The sequence below is a fragment of the Danaus plexippus genome, chromosome 26 (genome assembly GCF_018135715.1).
Source record: "Danaus plexippus chromosome 26, MEX_DaPlex, whole genome shotgun sequence".
In the NCBI taxonomy this organism is placed as follows: domain Eukaryota; kingdom Metazoa; phylum Arthropoda; class Insecta; order Lepidoptera; family Nymphalidae; genus Danaus; species Danaus plexippus.
In genome coordinates, this window is record NC_083554.1 from 2,040,546 (window position 1) to 2,058,403 (window position 17,858).

Here is a 17,858-nt window from a genome sequence, read left to right on the forward strand (position 1 = left end):
TCAATCGAAGACTCAAATATTTTTAATTTTATCCTACATCCTTATATAAATTTTAAAAGGTAAATTTTGTTATTAAAACTTTATTATGAGGAAACGAAGGTAGTAAATTTTCGTGAGACAGTCTTTAAGTGTAAATCTTAACTAAATTCATAAATAAAACGAGCGATTTGTTCCTTAATTTATTGCTTAAACATACACTACACGAAATTACACATGCATGTGCGCGTGCGCCGATAAATAACTTAAATTATTGAGTATTCCAGTACAACGGACCCATATTAATATATTAAAATACACTGAATGTGATAAAACTACATTATAATTAAAACACAGTAAGCGATATCATACCTTACGAGTTAGAACATTAACTTCATTATACGATAACCTATTTTTATTTCATGACGACACAACATTAGAAGAGAAAGCTTAGTCTATATAATACTATAAATCTCTAAGCCATATAATGCTGCATATCGCAAAACTAATTCTAAGTAGACTATTATGAAGATTTGATTAATATATCCATTGCGGAACAGCTTTTGTCTTTTTAAGTAAGCATTTTACTTTTTGCCCTTGCAGCAGGGCTTGTCCCCTGTAAAAAAATACATATATAAGATTATGACAATATAAAAAATTATTGATTTTATTGCTTTTGTTAATGAGATTGATGACATTGACATTCACATCTTTTCAGCCCGTGATCACGGTTGCCGCAATGTAACTGAAACGTCGGAAGATGACGACGAATTCTCTTAGCATTCAATGGATTCACCGTACGGGTGCCGGGTCCATCGCGTTGCAGGGAGAGGGGCTTCAATAGTGCCTGGGACTTGCGACCCAGGTGTAGGTTCAAGGGGCCCCTACTTAACCAAATATGAAAAGAACCTTCGAAGTGCGTTCCAAGAATGAATCGATGTGAGTTCTGGACAAGACCAAGTCTTTTAGTAGGTTGTAGAGAGATTTTGCCGTTTTACCTCTGTTGTTAAAATAATAAATACGATAAAATAAGAGTTTTTTTTCAATGATTTAGTTAAGTTGATCGTTTTTTGATGTCCTTACCAGCGGGCTTGCCATCGCCGCAAGCGCAGCTAGGGCCGCATGTGCAGGCGCTGCCGCAAGCGGCCACGCCGCCGCCGCAAGTGCCTGTATTAAAAAATTAAATATTATACACACGAAAAATACATTACGACATCCCCCTTTTTTATCTTGAAGGGCATTTCATAATAAAGCGATATAATGTTTTGTTCGCATGAACTTTAGTGCAGTTCAAATGATGAGCAATCGAAGCAATGAAGAACAGTTAGATGCTTGTGGAACACTGCACTGTCGTAGAACATTCTAGATGTAAACACGCATCTAAACAAAACTTTTACTAAATATTAAAAAATTTATCTTCTATTTCAATATGTGTTACATACACATATTAAAAGAGTTCTTGTTATTAAGAAAACTACAGAATCAATGAAGCTATTGGATGAAAATATTAAAATAATTTAAACAAAAGCAGAATCTGAACCGGAAGAAAGGATTACCCAAATATAAATTGAACCAAAAATCGATAATGAATAATGTAAGTTCTTAAATCGAAAATCTGACAATTATTGAAATAAAATCGCTAAGTATGTTATGATTAAATGAGAAAAACTCAAATTTCTGAATTACAAGTTATAAAATGAGGTACTCACTCTTGCAGGCTTCGCAATCGGCTGGCATCACGTCGAAGCCTAGATCAGGTCTAGGTTCTAGACTTGGGGCGGACCCTGCGCGCGCACGAGCTACTGATGTAGACGCCGGTCGATAACTGTGACGGGAGACTGCGCCGTACGCGGAGAGTTCACACGAGATTTATACATTTTTATAAAACCACTTTATCTATGTGAGACCAGGGTTAAAATACTGAACGGTACGTTTTCGGTAATTTAAAATATATATACACATATGAAAAGAAAATTTTGTTTACGTAGCGATTTTTGATTTTCATATCTATAACATTTTTTTTTACGCCCCTTTCACCTTTTTCTGTTGAAGAAATAATTCTAAATATTATATTAATATGTATAAAACTACCTTCTCTTGTTATATTGGTTCAAATACACATAGAAATACATATATAATATTATTAACGAAATATAAATTTGTTAATGAAGCTGAATACGCAAGTATATTACATAATAATTAAATTAAACTTATAGCTCGATTAAAATCGTCAGCTCTCATACTATACGATAGGCAACACAACCAACAAGCCGTAATAAAATGATCACAGCCCTACAAAAACGAGCCCGACCGGTCTCCGTCCGATTGACAACAAATAAACTTTATTCGTGTGTGTATGTTGCCTTTCATTTGTTTGTTTAGTTAAACAACATATTAAATCTACATGTCTAGACTTCCCCTAACAATGAACACATTAAATAAATACGAAACACCTTATTTGTTTCGGATATACATTAATTCAGAGAACTATTTGATTGAAAATAAGAGTTTTCACATTATTCTGTAATAAATATAAATATTATCACTATTGATGGCAAGCGAAGCCGCGATTTCAATCTATATGTCGGGCAATCAATACTCTTATTGACTCGTAGTATAGATAATGTTACAATTTTTTGCTCTCACAATCAAACCGCGGTAGAATTTCTTGTGCGACTGATGTCAATGACCGTAGACTATTCTAGAAAGGTTCTTAAAATCGTATTAAGACAAATCCACACCAGCCGGAAACATATAAAATATATCAAAAAAAATGTTTAATAAAGTTCTATTCGGGATCTTGAACAGTAAATGTGTAGATCTTTATTGATTTAAGAGAAATATCAAAGTATTGATGGTTTGCTTTGTGTATTCTAGAGAAGTATAAAGCCAGAATCATATTATTATATTCCCATAGTAAAAATTTACAAACTACTCAGACAACAGTGTATTTCTGCCCTTATTTATTTTATATCAGACAGGGAACGAAAACTAGTGTGAGTTTATCCTTAATAACTACGTTGATAGTCTAATCATTTTCTAGGATACCCATTAACAACATAATCAAAACTATTAAATTAGTTTAGAAGATCTTATACCTGGTCCGTTTCAGAAAAATACATATAAAAATATAAAAAATATATTTTTCCTGATTCCTAAAAGTATTCAGAGAGGTAACCTGAGCTTAATTGCATGAAGATTTGGGGTAGCTTTGAGCTATATAATAAAATTATATACCATAAGAATTCTTGAATCATAATTAACAAATAACTAATTTAATACTTCATATAACAAGTGACACGATATCGTAAAGTGTGACGTCGCGTCGTGTCGTAAGTATCTTTTAGATCGTACGCAGATAAATATTTTTTGTAATGTTAAATTGGTTTCGGTATGAGAGTTCAACAACTTTGACTACGTTAGGACTCAGAATTCTAATAATCATCACATTTTATTTTGTAAATAAACATTCCGTCTTTGTTTGTAATTCAATTTTGTGTATTTTATATGTATTTATATTTATTGTACATCAATGATTAACATAATTATATTGGATATTTAACTATGCACTTTTTCACTAACCAAACTAAAATCAATTGAGACCACGTTGCAATAATTCCTTCAAAATGTCTATTACAATGTTTTTCGTACAATTTAATATGTAAAAACAAAATACATATATAGATAATACGAAACGTACTCCAATAACTATTCAATTAATCATGGATATTTGACAGAAATTTAATATTAAAATAAAAATTAATTAATTATATTATTTACCATAAAATAAAGCTTTATAAATAAATGACGTCATTCCATTCTAAATTGTACAAGACTTGAACGCACCCTAATTCCCTTGATTGCGTCACACCAACCGTGACTAGAACGAGGAGGTAATTCATACTTAATACGTAATTAGAGTGTCTGTTCGTTTGAGTGAATTACAAATTTTCCTTAAAATAATTACATTTATCATCATTATCATGTATAGAAGTCAGAACATTTATTAGTTTTTTTTAAAGATTCCAATTAATTTATTTTATCATCTGTATCCTTACCACAAACTTGCATAGCGAATTTAAATTTAGAACGTATAAGATTTTCATACAACAATAACACTGACGTAGATTTATGAATGAAAGACTCTGAACGCTGTGTATTTAGTGTGACAATTCATACTTGTGCTACGAATACCTATTAGGTTAAAAATGTATGATAAAATTTAACAGCGAGCGAAACCGCGTATAAACATTATACTATATTGTTTGTTTGGTTAAGAAGCTTATATTACAACACGACAATCGCTAAGGCTTCGACTTAACATTAACATACAACTTCTTACACATGTAATTCTATATATAAAATTCTTTGACCCTTCCTTTCCGATAATTTAGAATTGAAAAAACACACATATCTTAAAGAACCTTTTAATAAATAATATCATATCTTAAAAGAAAATAAATAAGTAAATAAATATGTTTGCATATAATGTTCAGGCAGTCTTGATTTTAGATTTCGATGTCGTCATAAGTCTCCGTAGCACGGAATAACACACCCAGAACACTATGTATAAGTTTGAATCGGTGCTAACTATCAAGTAGGTTGCAAAAATTGCAACCAATATACCAATTGCAGTCACGATAAGACGTAATGGACTGTATCCTGTGGGTTTTATGCAGCATGCCAGTGTACACAGCTTGCGACAGTCACAGTTTGAATTACACTCGTCTTCAATTGACTTGGATTCTGTAACAAAATAATTTATATAACTGACGTATATGAAATCTTTATGATGATTTTATATTTTCCAATTTCTAGATAATATATCAAAAATAAAGTCAAACATGAAACAAAGGCGCAATCAGCTAGTTCCATTTTACTACAGTTTTGCCTTGATAAAAATAAAAGGCACTAATTAACCTTTTTCAATTTCACTCGCCATTGCGACGTCTGCTATTGTCAAAATATAATGCAGTTCATAAATTCATTACTGTCCATTTTAAATATATATCTTTACAATGACGAAGGCTGTGTAACTAAAAACTTAGGAAGTCTTACAAAACAAGGTTTTCCGTAAAGAACCGTTAACGTAAATCATGCGTTACAATCACAACGTAAGTACTTAAACAATATCTAATAAGTGCAATACACACTTAAAACATTCACAAAAAACGTAGTAATCTGTCTGATAGCAGAGACCTTATGTTGAAGAAAGGTTTTGCCCTTTAAAAGAATAAGGAACGCGATTTCTTTTTCCCTATAAGATTTTAAACTTGTAGACCATTTATCCTTACTCTACTATAAATCTAACACTCTTTAGGCCTAAGTTTAAGGCTTGAACAATGAAGAGGCTCATCAGTACCCTTGACATTACAACCAACATTGTTGTGAATCGCACCTTCGTACAAAATCAACCTTCCTTATTTTCAATACTCTTTTTGCGACGACTCTAACAATAAATGGGTTTTTTGTGCTTTTTTGCCTTTTTTATCATATTTACGAAATGTTTAAGAAGATTTTTACGTAATTAAACTAATTATTTCCCTGTTCACGTTAAAAATTACTTCCTTATTGGAAAGTTGGTACAGGTTTAAACAGTAATTTGATCGGAATGGGAATTTAACTTTTAGTAATCATGGTCTTTAAGAAAAACTGATTATTTTATATTAACATAATAAACTGTAGCCAAGTTGAATTAACACAATTGTATTTTTTACATTTCTTATAATATAGCGATATATTTTTTTTTTATTGCTTCAACGATTTAATACAATATTTCAGCCTCGGTCTAAATAATGGCTATGTTTTTGCTTCTTGAATTTTTGTATAAATAAACTTCTAACAGCATTCAGATAACAGTTGACTTGTCAAGTATTAACAAAACTCCACAATGCCGGCTCCCTGTGAACCCTGCAAAGGTAAATATTTCTCAGAAAATTCTTTTAAACTTTCTAATACTATATATACCGATTGAGTTTGTTATGTTTAGGCTATGTTAAGCTAATAATTGATATTATGCATGTCACTTAGCTTAAAAGTTAAAAAGGCTGAACGCGTATTCCAGAGGCTGCGTTTTTGCATCCAGTTTGTGTCTATAATTTATCTTTCCACAGTTAACTCTTTATTGTATGTAATGTAATTTAATTACTTTAAAGTAACGTTTTATAAATACATTTCCTTGTTATTTAAGATTCTTGCAAAGAATCCTGTAAGGACGACTGTTCTTGTAAGGACAAAGGATGTGATGATTGCGCTCCTAAAGGTAAATTATAATAAAATTTAACGAACAAATCAATCCTCAAGTCAAAAATAAAATATTAATAAATCATTTTATAGTATAAATTATCTGTTGAATCATTTAAAATTTGGTTGCAATTTTTTTTTCCTGACTTTTCTTTTAGGTAACTATAGTAGCGGTAATAACAAACATAGTTAATATAAAGTTTTAATTCTTGTCTTTTCAGTTATTATATATATAAATGCATTAATAATGATCAGATTTCTATTATAATCAACTAATTGTTATATTTTTATCCAGGTGGTTGTTGCTAATTACGTATAAACCAGATGTAGGCGCATTACAAACTCGAAGATTTCCAAAGTCTTCGAACGCTACTCACCCGTTAACATCCGTGGGCTTCGTCACAAATTTTGTTTTAATTCAAATCATCAAATAAAAAATATATTATGTGTGTATGAATCTAAATATATATTATTTTCAAATCCCAATAACTTTAATATTATGGTCCGTTTGACATTTGATTAAATCTTAACAGTTGCAAATTAGATACAACGTTGAATAAAGATCTCAATCGTGTCCTAGAAACGCTTAGAAGTTAGGACTCCAATTATCTAAAATCTTAATTGGTCTTTATAAATACGTTGACTCTTGACATTATTTTTAATTATATATAAAAAAAAATTATATAAAAATGTCTTTCGCCTCATAATCATACAAATGTCTAGTTCCATTATCTTAATTTAATCTTACCGCTATGGAACATTTTTAATACTTAATTTTTATGTAATAAAAGAAGACTAAATTTTAAAAATTTTCATAGTTTTTCGATACCAATAACTACAATGAAATCAAGTATTTTAATTTCTTTTCATTATTTATATTAGATAATTATTAAATTCATTGCTTACTTTGTTAATTGTAAATCAGATAAGTATTGTTCGATCAAAACATATCATTGTGTCAAAGTATTAGATTGAAAATTTCGATTAACACTTTACACTAATGTACAAGCTAAGACGAAAAAAAAGTTTATCTAGGTTGGTAGGTTTTTTTAATATGGCCTTCATCCGTGCAAAGACGTGCACAGTATATTCTGCCAGTGTCGTGTAGAATGGAGGAGACGCGATCCGGGATTGACTTGAGAATGAATTTTATATCACAGCTTCTACTGAAATCACAATTAGAAACTTTGTTATTAGATCTCAAACAACACAAATTCAATTAAATGCAAACATAGGATATGTGAAACATTAATCTATTAACTGTTTATTATATTTATGTACAATTGACAAGTGAAATGTCAAAATAAATTTGACAAACTAAGGATTCCAAATGTGTCATAGTTGACAAGCTTGTCAGAATATCAATTATCATTTAAGAAATCGTTGTGTTTCAATCGTAAATCTTTTCACTTGACAGTATCAACGAGGGCTAGCGAATAAAAAACTTTAAACGCCCCGTGAATAGTGTGACGTTACAAACTTGTGGTCGCAATACTAGAAATAAAAGACTACATTGGTTATAACGTCGCGTAATCCTATTTTAATGATTAATTTTAACAAGCTAGCAGCTAGTTATAACTACCTACACCTTGGCTATAATGAAACTAAAATGGGGTGTCATTACACATTCCTATATCTGGCTTACATCACTGATGAATAAAATAAAAATGTTATAATTCTTTCTTCACATAACAAGAATCATTCTGGTATATTGCATAAATTAACAAATACGTACTAATTAAAATGTCTGAACAGTTTGTTTTGAGTATTGATTCAAAGATAACTGAGCTTTGTGTAAATACAAACTCTCCTCCTCTGTTTCTCACACCTAATTTGTTTTTATCTCATTCATATTTCTGAAGCCTGAACAAGAAGACCTTTGAAATAGATTCTGACTGTTCAATTAATATGTAACAGGAGTATCTTGCTTCTGATCAAATCAAATGTTTTTGTATGAATATATTTTTATACATAATATTTACCTTGTATTAGAGTAAATGCAATTATAAAACTCATAAAACCCATTTCTGTCATTTTTTTTTGGTTAAATTCGTTTCGTTCAGACAGGCAAAGAGACCAAAGCTCGTACAGCCATGTCCTTTGTATCCATTTCTGTCAGTTGAGAGAACTTTCTGGATTGCGCCGAAATATTTGTCTTTATGGAATAAACTATTTCGTTGGAACTTCCCATGTTTTTTTTTAATAACATTTATGAGAACCACAAATCAGTTTTACGATTCGATTCTTAATTTGATCATAAAAATTTGCAATAATCAATTAACATAAATTAAAATAATAAGTTATTTCACTCGCATCTCCAATAAAGAGAATTAATATTTTCATACTTACAAACTTTCGGTACCCATTTCGACAATCCGAACTCATTCTAAGTGTTATGTTTATTTACAAATTCGTTATCTGTCATTGTACTTGCACTACAGATAAAGTCCTCAGCTTTCAGTTAAGATCACAGAATAAGGACATATCAAATATATAATGAAGAATAATTTCTTAGTTCATTAATTTTTGAGTGTTTAATTGTTTTCAGAAAGATGTTATAAACTCCTTTGTGTGTATAATTTGTGAGGAAATGAATCGTCAATATATTAAAATAGCAAGAATTTAGTTACATTTAGAAGAAAGACTGTCCTTATATGTATGAATAGATATTCATAATCTAATAAGACGTATTAAGTTCAAGATGGAAAGCTTTAAGGATTAAGATGAAAAACAGTTTAGGAACACCAAATTTTTATTATTACATAACACCGAAATAAAATACAGTAATGTTTGTTCAAATAGTTCCGGTTTATGTAAATGAAATTAACTTTGTCGTAAGACGTTATATCAACAGTCAGCAGCAGTCACCTAGAAAAAAAAATCTATTATATGGTAAATGAACAAAATTAAGTCTATACAATATATTAATTGATTCATATGAAGAAATAAGAATAATGAGAACAACTTGTTATACCATTTTCATGATAGTAAAGTTTTAATACGGCTATGCATCTATAAGTAACATTAACAGAAAAATTTTACCGCCGGTCGTCGAGCAGTCCGCTGTGCAGTCATTCTCACATTTGTCCTTACAATCGGAACTGTCGCTGCATTTATCTGAAGGAATAATATATTAAGATTAAATACTTCTTTATAAAAACCACATTTAATATTAAATTATATTTAATAGCTAGTTTGTTTTCCTTACCTTTGCAGGGTTCACACGGGGCCGGCATTTTGTTTTATTTAATATTAAAACGTGGAAAGTAAGTATTTAGATGAATAGATCAACTAAACTATGATCTGTTCAGACAAATCGATGATTTTATACTATTATCTCGTAACAAAAACTAAAGAAGTGCAAGGCTGTTTAAGAAGAACCTTGTTGTTTTTGATGACGTTCGAAAAAAAAACTCAATTGTCAAAGTGTCACCAACAAAAACTTCGTTGAATTTACTTTTTAAAACTTTTAAAATAATATAATTATTATAGATACGTTGAAATGCAACACTTCTATCAATTACTCTTTTCTATTATGCTACCAAATATATTTATTTTCTGGCGTGTAACCTTCGTAATAAGCGTGTAGGCATAAAACTTAATAACTAATTAAATTTATTATCTTCGTATTACATATAAAATAAATGTATGACGTAAAATGTATTTAATTAGAAAAAAAAACCTTTAGATTATTTATTAATCCCTTTTTATTGCCCAAAAGTAACAGAAAACTGAATTAATGCTAAAAGCATTCTCAAAACAACTTCAAAACAAATAATACTTAGGTATACAAAGCCATTGAATAAAATTAATAAGCATTTAGTTATTATGAACACGCACCTACGATGAACTTAAAAATACTTTACATTTTTTTGTGGAAAGGTAAGTTTACACTGCTGGCTCTGTAGGTAATATCGAACATATCTTAGAAGTACGCATGGTAACTGACTTGCAAAATGAAAAAAAACCGCGTTCAAATCGCTCCATCCGTTTAAGAGTTTCGATGCAATAAACAGATACACAAACATACAGGCATCGATGTCTAACTTATAACAATCGCTTTTTGCTACAGTGTTTAAGCTAGTCATGTTCATAGATTCCATAAACAGAAAATATTTTTATTATTTTCATTAATTTATATACATACAAAATTTACTTATTTTATTCTTAACAATTCAACCTTGATAGAAAAAAGCCATGATCACCGGTGCCGAGTTTTTTACGTTTAATATCTGAGTTAATTGGCTATGAACCTACAGACTGCATTATCGAATGTATTTTTAAAATACGAAGACGTCTTTAACATAATATAATGAAAATAATAGATTGCAAATATGGTGGGTTTTGTAAGTAAATAATAACTTTATTTTATAGCAATTTAACACTTTATTTATTACATATTTTATAATATTATTGCAGATTTAATCTGTGGTTCCGATACTAGTGACATTCGGACTTTGGGTTGCGATTTAGAAAATATTGAAATTAAAGGTTAGACATTTATATAGATTATGTTTATGGAATCATATTTTTGTTATTGTTTACGTCAAATCTATGCACGCATTCATATTGCACGACGTATTTGCATGTGCATGAGAACATATTTCACAGTCTGTGATATTGAAAACAGCATATTGTTTGAAAGGGTAAAAGGAAATTAAGACAAATGAAAACAACTTTTCTAACAATAGAGTTATCATGAGTGCTTGTACTTATCAGTTCCTTTGCGATAAGGAAATTATTATCAGTGAACCATAGTTAGAACCTGTTTATTAAATTTTCCATACGACTTGTATAATAAGATAAAATTAAAAAAAATTGTATCAAAGAAACAGAAAGTTTACGTCATTCCAGATGAACTACTAAATCGAATATTTATAAGATCCTTAGATGAAAATTATCCTTTTAAAGTATAATAAACTTACCAACTATTTATACAATTCTCCTTGTTTATTTTTCAGATACGTGCATGAAGTAAATATGATAAGAAAAATATTATTTAAAGCATAAATAATTCATTATAAATAAGATTCAATAAATTTAATTAAGTGTAAAATATTTTCATTGTGTGTTTTTTTTTACAAAACCAGTAACAGTACTTTTAATTGACTATTCTTCATTCATATACTAGTTCTTGCCAGCGACTTCGTCCGCGTTAATGTCAGAATTAGTAATATATGTATAGCTGACCGGGCGAACTCTATCCTGTATGTTTCGATAAAACAAAATTAAATATCCTATGTCCATATCCTGCTTCTAAGCGATCTCTCCACATCAATTTTCAGCCAAACCTGTACAGCGGTTCTTGAGTTATAAATAGTATAACTAACACAACTTTCTTATATAAATATATAAGATATATATATATATATATCATAGGAAATGTTGATACTTTTATGAGCCATAAATGAATTAATATAACTAACTATGCAACTCTTGATTAGGTAAAATAAGTGTCCTATAAAATGATTACAAGAGCAACAATTGCAAAATAAAACTATTTCCAACCAACGCATTTTTCTGAACGTTTTTGTAAGTTGAACACTGTGCTCGATAGATGGCGTTGATAAAATACGTCATCAACCTAGATCGCGGTGTTACGATTCTCCGTTGTGTAATGACTACCATGCGGTTCGAAAATTCTTTGTAGTTTGTTGGTTGTGGTTGTCTATTATTTTGTCATCATCTCTTTTCCTTATGTTATTATTTTAAGTTTGATATATATGTGCTTATGCAAAAAGCGACCAACACTCGGGCGGAGCCGCGGGCAACAGCTAGTAGATAAATAAAACAAAATGAATTCGTCATCTGAATCCGGGCATTTAGAAATAATGAATAAAATAACCGTATAATAAATAGCCGTAATAAAGGCTTTTACCATATCGGAGGCTATAAGCACATCACTAATGAGCGATTTCCGCCAATCATAAATATTATACGGTGGGTGCATAATGTGAATCATAAGAGAAAAATGTGATATGTAATCTTATATTTTACTTAGATTTAAATATAAAATAGAAATGAGAGTATACTTTAAACAGCAATAAGGTAATAAATATCTTTACATATAAATAAAATTTGAATGTCTGTTTGTAATATTGAAGTAAACGGTTTTTTACTAGATGCATCTGAATGTATATGTGGTACACACGCTAAAATAATATTTTTTATTATTTTTGTCTGTCTGTTTGTTCCGGCTAATCGCTGAAATGGCTGGACCGATTTTGACGAGACTTATTGGCAGTTAGCTGATAAAATAAGTAGTAACTTAGGTTACTTTTTACTCCGATCCGGAATCCAGTTCTCGAAGTTGAGCTTTATCACGGTCAAGTGGAACAGAGCGGCGGATGACAGCTATTTATTAATAAAATCTCCGTTTAAGTAATTTATTAATATATTATCAAATGTTTATCGTATCTCAGCTATGTTTGTATGATCAAAGTAAACACAATATGTACGTATAATTAAAAATAAAATAACAGGAATAAATACATAAGCTTTTTATTAAGTCACATTTCCGATCTGCGTTCATTAAAAGAAAAAAGTAATTAGATATCATTGAACATATATTTATGACACGATATATATTAATGATATGATATATATGATATGGTTGTTATGTGGCCATCACTTCTTGGTGGCGGTGGCGTCCCCAGAGCGTTTGCATGTGCATGAGCACGATGCATCACACTTGCAGTTCGTGCAACACTGCGTTGGTGTGCATTTGCAGCCTGGAATAAAGGGAAATATGCGTCACTGATAGTATGATTATAATGTATACGAGAATAATTTGTGTGCGTGCATGTGTGAGCGTCAATATATACGAGATTTATTTGTGTATGTGTGCGTGTTTGTTTGTGTGTTTTCGTTCAAAAACAAATCTGAAATTATAAATAACAATAATAGAGATATTCTTCACCCAAATTTATATCTTTATACATGATTTTTGTTTTATTACTTTCGTAATAAATATATTATGTATGACCATTATTAGATTGCTAATTATAATTTAGTTAGCTGCGAAAATACAGAAGAAAGATCTCTATAGTATTAAAATATATAAGAAGTATTTTTCAAATCAGTACAAAATAATGATAACTCGATTGAATCCTACTTAATATTAATAAAAAATAACGTAATTAAATTACCAAAAAAATAGATTCATGCATTTATAAGATTGGGAATAACTATTTTGAAGAATTTGTTTCAAGAAATTAAATTTTAATAAATATGTAGGAAAATATGTAATTATTAATTATTATATTGCTCTAACATTTTTCAATCAAAACAATGAACGTATATTTCCTTTAGTTTTAGGATGTTATTGCGTTCAAGGTACGGTTGCGAAACAAACAGTGCGCTATTGTTTGAGAAAATTTTATAAATCTATAAACAGTTTAAATAAAAATTCCTTCTAAATGACGTACAGAGTTTTATTCTGAAGATTATTAATTTTAATATTGAGTTTGCGTTTGTATTTTATATAAAAAAATGCATTACAAAAAATTAAACACTTAATTATTTTTCCTATATGTAAATTATAAATAGCGTGAGATCTGTAAAAATGAAATAAAATATCCAAAAAACTTACATTTAGTCATAAAAATGTAATTGAGCAATAATCTATCAGACTCCATGTCTTAAAGGTCTGATAATAAAATTTCCAATTTCGAATTTTATAGCGTAATACAAGATCAGTTCAAAAACCAGTTTAGTTTTAATTTTTTGTTTCAACCCCATTAGATATTTATTAAAGAGTACATATATATTAAAAGTTCTAATAATTACGGAATACTTCTTTGAAATATTTTAACTAGAGATCACATTATGAAGTTTATCATGTGTCTCCTATTAAAAGGGTTTTTTTAAGGTACCTACTGCCTTTACAGAAATCCTGGAAACGCTCGTATTTAGTTTGAAAGATTCGTGGTAAGAGTAATATAGTCAATATGAAATATAGTTAAATTAACCTAGTTAGTTTTACGAGTACGACGACGACGAATAGTTGAAACTTTAACAAACAAATAACTCAATCACTTTTCGTCAATTAGCCAATTATTATTATATATCAATGCTTTAAAACAATGATATGTAAATTAGAATATAAACGAATTTAAAATTGTTTTTTTTATCAATAAATTAAAAAAAAATATATAAATAAATTACTCACTATCTCCACAACCTCCGCAAGGCATCTTGATGTTAAATAAAATATGTTTATTTAAAAACAACGTAACTGTTCAGCACGAACGCGTCCGAATGAAAACCGCGTTGCTACAATGCACCGCCATTTATATTACTCACACTTGCAAAAATAAACGCATTCAACCACACGCGTGACCCTTATTACAATAAACATAAAGTATACATTAGGATAGTCAAATGTAACCTACTTCATACGATTTTAATAAGTGCATCCTGTGCATAAAGTCTATTTTGGTAAACACAGTGATATATCGTTAGGGAATCGATAAAATTTTGTTTGAATTATAGTACTAGCATTGTAAATTATTTATTATTATTATTTGATATACGAATTATTAGTATTGATTTATTATAGATCTGCAAAAACTCTTTTAATTATTCATAAATCGGTCTAATAATGCATCATAAACACTTGATTTTTTATTTTTATACTAATTATTAAACTTATATTATGATAACTTGCAAATGGTGGGCCCGTTTTAAATGATTTAAAAAGTAATTTACAGATACTGATGTAGGCTTGAAAACGAAGTAATTTATTTTGATAAGACTTAATACGGTTTTTATGTAAATAGCTTTCCAATAAACGCTTTAGGAATGCCAATTCTTAAAAGTTGTAAATTGGATATGGTATGTTATACTTCAGAGATAGACATATGCCACTGCGGATTTTTCCGTAGACCTGTATAAAATACTCAATTCCACCATACATTGTTTTTTTATATCTCAAAGGGTTTTGGCAGCGTTTTCGTTAAAAGCTGACAGACGGCCCATTTTTCCCGACATCTTCAACAAATATCATTAATGTACACACAAATCAATACAAAACCTTAACAAATTATATATTAAAACCTTCCTCGAGAATCACGCTATCGAGTTGTGATAACTGTTTGATAATCGGTGCAGTAATTTTTCCGTTTATCCCGAACAGACAGACAGACATTGTTTTATAATATGTATTGATATTTGTTTTCCTTTTTTGAATAACAACGAATCCAAACGACTTTTTCGAACATTTTAATGTTTATGTTTGTATATAATTCTTGTAATTCAATATTTATTTTTGTATTCTTGACAGCATCGCATTATCCCTTCTAGTTTTTGTTCGCACCATAAGTAAAGGCCCTGGGAAATTAAAATAGTAATTGCTAGGTCTTGTTTCCGAACGAGTTTTGCAGAAAGATACGACGAACTGGACTACGAAGCTATACCAGTTTTACTTTCCATTGATTGTTTGCTATAGAAGTATAAACAATTACTGTATAGTTATAATTCTATGTATGACGAACAAATTGTTGTAGTCATAATTATCCTGTTGATGGAATACCATTGCTAATTTTAGTGCCGTGTGCTCCTTTTTCAAAGGAGTCATTGTTTGCAGCGAAGTCTAAAGTGCTTATATTTATCATTTCAATAAAACTAATTGGACTCTAAGATATGTGATAGGAATAACACTGGAATTAAGGTTGATGAATTAACGTAATAATATTTTATTTATTATCATAATATTGGCTTCTGCTTTAGAATTTTTATTTAATTTCACTTAAAAAACAGTTGTAAATGAACTCTGCTCATCGAGTACAATATTTACATGTAACTTTAAAAAACTTAGAAACATGTGTCATGTCGTATTAAACATAAAATATTAAAAAAACTAAGCTTTAACTTTCTATAAAATTAATTGTCAAAATATTTTCATTAAATAAATTCATAATAAAGCAATATAAACACGAAGTTGATAACTTTATGGACATAAATAGGCTGAATGTTACTTCGCAATGAAAATCTTTAATTTGCGAGCCAAAGTTATTGATAAGGGGTATAGTTTGATAAACGTTATGAATTCATCCTTATATCAATATACAAACATCGCAGGGGAAACATACATTTAGGTATCAACACGAGTGAAGAGAAATATTAAAATTGCTTTTGCCGAGTAGCAGGCGCTAACCCATTTTTTTTTTATAAGATCTTAACTCAAACCAGTAAAGGTACGGTCGTCGTAAAACGTATTGCATTCATATATATTTTTTTTTATAGCGTCTTTAAATTACACTTTAAAATTTTGTTATAAAACAAAAATGTCATCATAAATATAGATAAAATGAAAGGAGAGACGACTAAAATGTATATTGATAGATATGGATTACGTTTGAATACAGAAATCAGAACTGCAGTAAATATTATAAAGTGAATAATGATATTTAATTTTAATTTTTGAAACTAAATATAACACGCCCCTGTAGCGTCTTCATTAAATTTTAAGTTATATAACTGCATTTGATATAGTAAAGCTTGATTTCCAAATCGCTACTTCATATTAGACGGCCATTAAATGATTTATAAATTTTTAATTTGCCTTTATATGATATTTGTATGAAAAAACACTAGTTGAAGTGGGAAACGAAAATTCAAATGTCTTTGATAGCATCTAATCATCACGCTTTTAATAAATTGATCAAGCGCCTGAAAAAAAATTAATACTTCTTACTTCTAAAACAATTATTGCATTATAAAATTTAAATATGCCTTGTATGAGTTTGCATCGTCATTTGAAGTTTGTAAATACATAGTAATTTCATTAATAAATCCACGATATTACAGTGGGACATTTCAATGTTCAGTCATTCTGTTATATTGTACAGTTCATGAAATTATAAAGTCAAAATGCTTCTTTACTTATTACAGTATGAACCACAATGACTATTTAAAAATCACACACAAAAAAGTATATTTTTTTTGATGCACATAAAAAAGAAACAAAAAAGTTTATATATGTTATAGTTTTAAATATTGCAATGAAAAGAGGATCTCTCTTTTTATTGATATTAAAAAAAGAAACATGTCGTAGAATTAATTAACTTGTCCGATTCCCGTCAAAGAGGTTTTAATATGACAAAGAATTACTTTTAAAGTTAAAGTGGTCGATTATATATACGAAACACATATAAAATTATTCTTATATTACATAGATATATACATTAATTTCTTTTTATACGCCGAGCTATATTTATAATAATTGAACATGGAATAATTATGATAATGACGAGTAAACAAATTGCAGGATATTACTTAGAATAGGATTAATAACTAGATTTCTTTTAAAATTCACACTAATCTCAAATTAATGCATTAATTTCATTTTTGTTCTTACGTCCATAACAATGTTGTCGAAATATAATCCCCTCATATTCAGTATCTGTAGAGATATAAAAATTTAGAGCTGCCATCTTTTTCAACAAAGCACAATATAATCTGTAATCAAGAACCAATATTTTTATATAACATTAGATTTTATTCCTCTACATATTTAATTATTAAAAAAATATATAGCTACATCGTTTTAATGATTCATTCAGATATCATGAAAGGAAATGACTTTTTGAATCGAGAGAAACACAATTACCGGGTAATGTTACTCACAGCAAACGAAT

At 29.2% G+C, this 17,858-nt stretch overlaps 5 long non-coding RNA genes across 6 annotated transcripts; 2 read left to right on the plus strand and 3 right to left on the minus strand.

Moving 5' to 3' along the window:
* Positions 1-166: 166 nt before the first annotated feature.
* LOC116774466 (uncharacterized) lies at positions 167-1,834 on the minus strand. Its single transcript, XR_004353770.2, has 3 exons — positions 1,686-1,834; positions 1,060-1,143; positions 167-592 (listed from the first exon to the last, which is right to left on the minus strand). It is a non-coding gene; the product is annotated as an uncharacterized LOC116774466 (long non-coding RNA).
* Positions 1,835-4,961: 3,127 nt separating this feature from the next.
* Positions 4,962-6,676, plus strand: LOC116774397 (uncharacterized). Of its 2 annotated transcripts, none has more exons than XR_004353765.2 (4): positions 4,962-5,090; positions 5,758-5,894; positions 6,167-6,238; positions 6,515-6,676. It is a non-coding gene; the product is annotated as an uncharacterized LOC116774397 (long non-coding RNA). The 2 variants fall into 2 exon arrangements; XR_009753224.1 differs by having other exon boundaries at positions 4,972-5,090; positions 5,822-5,894.
* Positions 6,677-8,953: 2,277 nt separating this feature from the next.
* On the minus strand, positions 8,954-9,750 carry LOC116774444 (uncharacterized). The gene is made up of 3 exons (XR_004353767.2): positions 9,428-9,750; positions 9,262-9,336; positions 8,954-9,087 (listed from the first exon to the last, which is right to left on the minus strand). It is a non-coding gene; the product is annotated as an uncharacterized LOC116774444 (long non-coding RNA).
* Positions 9,751-10,294: 544 nt separating this feature from the next.
* On the plus strand, positions 10,295-11,447 carry LOC116774456 (uncharacterized). The gene is made up of 3 exons (XR_004353768.2): positions 10,295-10,565; positions 10,639-10,710; positions 11,181-11,447. It is a non-coding gene; the product is annotated as an uncharacterized LOC116774456 (long non-coding RNA).
* Positions 11,448-12,704: 1,257 nt separating this feature from the next.
* Positions 12,705-14,575, minus strand: LOC133319694 (uncharacterized). The gene is made up of 2 exons (XR_009753236.1): positions 14,390-14,575; positions 12,705-12,950 (listed from the first exon to the last, which is right to left on the minus strand). It is a non-coding gene; the product is annotated as an uncharacterized LOC133319694 (long non-coding RNA).
* Positions 14,576-17,858: the final 3,283 nt, after the last annotated feature.